The following is a 5,000-nucleotide window of genomic DNA, read 5'->3' as shown; positions in this document are numbered from 1 at the left end:
GTTACCATTATCATTATCATTATCATTATCATTATCATTAGACAATCTACAATCAGGATGCTATAAGACCAAGGGCTCCAACAGGGAAAAATGGCCCATTGAGGAAAGGAAATAAGTAAACTTCAGGAGGAGTAATGAACATAAAGAATAGCATATCTTAAGACCAGCAATGACATTGCAATAGATCTTTTTTAAATAATCCACAAAAAGACGTATGTCACTCTGTTTAACAACAACAACAACAACAACAACAACAACAACAACAACAACATTTTTTGCAAATTTGAACTTTAGATGTTCCATCGATTCAATAACCTGATTACCAAGATCATTCCACAACTCGGTCACTAATGCAATATATTTGTGCACTCAAACATACTAGCAATATGGGATGATACTACAAATTAATTACGTAAAGTACAACAATGAAGCAACTATTAGTTTTAGAGTAAAAACAACAACCAGGTGGCGTTATTAATAACTCTAAAAGTTACGCAACGCTTCTCATTTGCATAGATATTGACTATTGAACTGGGGACCTTAAGCATCGGATAACACTAAGTTTGACAACTTTCAACTTACAGGAACTTGTCACTATCGCTTAGCAAGATCAACAATATTGCATTTCCATTTAGAGTAGATAGATTGAACTACTAATTCGTATTCTAAATTCTTGTTTTGAAATAATAGGAAATTGTGAATCAATTAAACTGACGTTTCATATTTTTTTTTATTTGATGGCAAGTGGAATAAACTCAAATGTTTAATATCTTAAAATTATTTAAAAGCAAAATAAAAGTTTAAAACGTTGTGATACCTGTGAACAAAACACCACTCAATAAGCTCACTATTTATAAAATATAAAGTATTCTCAAAGATCATATCAGGCCGAATGAAAACACATCGAAGCTTTAATCAACCAAGAGAGAAGGCAGGCTTTGAAAGTAGGTAGTCAACAACTGACCATATCAAAGCGATTAGCCACTTAAAGGAAAATATAGCAGATTGTGGAAAGTCACTAGCCTATGCGTGGTATTTATACTGTATACTATAAGAAAGGTTTTGACTCTGTCAAATCTTTAGCAGTAATTAAATCGCTCCAAAGACGAAAAAGTAAACGAATCTCATGTTAGAACACTTCAAGATATCTATACATGAAGTATAGCAATCATATAACTAAATAATGATAGTGAGAAAACTCTGATTGAGAAATGTGTTACATCGGGAGGCCCCATCTCTCTTGAATTATTCACAGCGTGCCCAGTAATTTTTTTTGAGAATTTAGCTTGCGAAACTGAAGGAATTAATATTAATGGGAAAAATTTTAACGGCTTAAGATTTGCAGATGACTTGGGCCCATTTAGTGAATCATGGGAATAACTACAAAAGTTAATCAAAGATTTGAATAGATAAAGCAAAAACAAATGCATAACTGAAAATTAATGGGTTAAACAAAGATAATGTTTACTAAAAAAGACAAGACAGCGACTAAGGGTTAATTGCTAAACTCTAGAGATTGTTAATAAATATACGAATTTAGAAGAGACAGTAACTGTTTCCCCAGGACATGAGACCGAAAAGGGTAAGCATGTGATGGAGAACTTTTGGTAAGCAGAATGAGAATATGAAAATTAAAATGCCAGTTTCTCTAAAAAGAAAGGCATTGAATCAGATGGTCGTACCAGTTTCAGCTTAAGCATCAGAAACCTGGAGCCTAAAAGCCCTAAATCATAAGTTAGTTACAATTCAAAGAGTAATGGGAAGAATAATTATAGAAGTGACATAAGAGACAGAAAAAAGAGCTATATAGCTACGAGATCAGACTAAGATAGAGGATGATTTAACTACATGTAGGAAAACTAAATGAACATGTGCAGGACATATAATGAGAATGACATAAGAGATGGACATTAAGAATAATATAATTGGTCCCTAGAGATTGCAAAAGAAGCAGGGGAAGGAAGAAAAGACGATTGGTTGATGAACTAAGAACATTTGCAGGTATAAGCTAATATAGAAAGACCATAAATAGACGCGAGAGTAAGTTCAATTCTGAAGGCTTCATCCTGCAGTGAAATAGTAACGGCCGATGATGATGATGATATATATATATATATATATATATATATATATATATATATATATATATATATATATATATATGTATGTATGTATATATATGTATATATATACATATACATATATATATATATATATATATATATATATATATATATATATATATATATATATATATATATATATATGCTCCCACGCATATTGACTGAAAAGGCCTCGGTAGGATTTGTCTATAATTGTCTATATCTTGAGCTTTTAAATAAATACTTCTCCACACATCATCTCCTACTTCAAGTCCATACGTCTTCAGCCATGTAGACCTGGGTCTTCCATCTCCTCTAGTGCCAAGTGGAACCCAGTGCCATGTGAAAATCAGTATGTATGTATGTATGTAGATATATATATATATATATATATATATATATATATATATATATATACATATATATATATATATATACATATATGTATGTATATATGTATATATATGTGTATATATATGTTTATATATATATATATATATATATATATATATATATATATACAGTATATATATATATATATATATATATATATATATATACAGTATACACACACACAAATATATATATATATATATATATATACAGTGTATATATATATATATATATATATATATATATATACATATATATATATATATATATATATATATATATACAGTATATGTATATATATATATATATATATATATATATATATACAGTATATATATATATACAGTGTATATATATATATATATATATATATATATATATATATACATATATATATATATATATATATATATATATATATATATATATATATATACAGTATATGTATATATATATATATATATATATATATACAGTATATGTATATATACAGTATATATATATATATATATATATATATATATATATATATATATATTTATATATATATATATATATATATATATATATATATATATATATATATATATATATATGTATACAGTATATGTATATATACAGTATATATATATACATATATATATATATATATATATATATATACATATACTGTATATATATATATATATATATATATATGTATATATATATATATATATATATATATATATATATATATATATATATATAAACCTTCACAAACAGCTATTGAATCTCTTAAACTGTATCGCTGTACAAATTGTCCTCCGACTGATTTATGATTTAATCACCATTTCCAAACATCGCATCAATAATACATTATAATCCCCATAATTACTGTAATCAAGGTTTCGTCGATGGCATTTACTGTATAATTAAGGGATAATGAGCCCATTATGTCTCGACGCTTCCCCCTTAGCATGTAATATCGAACAAAGCTCAGGACAAGTGGGTAGGGTTATTGTTGGTTCCTGCTTAAGGCAAAACGCGATATTGCACAATTTTCGATGACACCCGTCGTAATCGTCATATGTCTAGATAACGGCTATGCGTGCCATTATGATGCTAGTTTTAAGTTTTTCCATTACTGCGGGTGATGGATGGAGTATATCTGGCCCACTCACATTAAAACTTGTTTTATTATGAATTATAACAGCAATGAAACGCATTGATTCAGCTTTTTTTATATGCTTAGTCCATATCGACAACCCAGCAATCAAAAAATTATTATATGGTCGCTTAATTCCTTAATATTTCTTGTAACTAGTAAAGCAATAGGATTCGATACATTATATAACAAAATAATTTATGGAACTCAAATTAAAATCCCGAATATAATTTTATCATGAGCAAAGTTATTTCATTTTTATTCATCAGGTATATTTTGCAAATTGAGTAAAGTATAATACTTAATTGTATATCCGTTTAAATGCATTACAATAAAAAAAGAGGACGAGGAGTTGCGGAAGCTTAAAGGTCTTTCAGCTGGCTCATCATCATCCCAATGCATAGCCCTGCCTGTCCCTTGCTTGATGGAGTGTCAGATAAAAATCCATACCAGATCCACTTCAGACCAAGGACTCAAAATTTACTTAAAAAAATTAATATGAAAACGTTGCCACAGAGCATCGTCACCAATTTCCAAAAATGCTTCGAGTATAACTGGTATTAAAGTACGAAACGAAACACTTCCACAGTAATACGTACAGGGCTTAAAACATGAATTCTTTAAATCCACGTGTAAATGCATTCTCGTCAGGAATATTTGACGAAATATCAAACCAAAATACTTCGGCCTGACTTAAAAAGCTTTACTTTAGAAAACAATGAAAAATAGTTTTGATAATCTTTGCCACCGTTATCCCTATATTAAGGGGTCGCTTACCTGATGTGTTGCATCACGCATGGTTATCAATTTGGCAGAGTTTTTACGACTGCTTGCCCTTTCAGTCGTCAACCAGACACATATGGTCCTCAACTTTTACTGAATACTCCATCTGCAAGGCAGCAGTATCCCCAGTTGATGGAAGCGGGCCTTAAAGACTACATGGCTGTAGCTGTCCTTTTAGTCGCTTTCTAGGACACAAAGGACTTACGGTGGTAGTATTCTTACACTCGTTCAAAGAGAAATGACAGAATAACGGAAAATACAATCCCCTGATCAGTGTTTATTGCACTTCGACCAGAATAAAACTCGTTCACTCATTTGTAATTCTCCGCAAAGGGTCAGGACTCACCTTATGAATTAGCTAACTCTGGTAACCGGATTATAAAATGTCCCCTATAATTTTTTTTTAAACAATTAAAATTTGATTAACTTATAAGGGATGTGAATTTGGTTAGTCCAAAATTCTGGTTAAATCTGATAAGGAAATATTAAACGCATCTAGGAATGCCATTAAAGTTCAACATTTGTCGCTTATCGATGGGCTCTTGGAATAGGTGAAACACACCATATCTATATAT

The sequence above is a fragment of the Palaemon carinicauda genome, chromosome 2 (assembly GCF_036898095.1).
Source record: "Palaemon carinicauda isolate YSFRI2023 chromosome 2, ASM3689809v2, whole genome shotgun sequence".
NCBI lineage: Eukaryota > Metazoa > Arthropoda > Malacostraca > Decapoda > Palaemonidae > Palaemon > Palaemon carinicauda.
Note: the sequence above shows the minus strand (reverse complement) of the source record.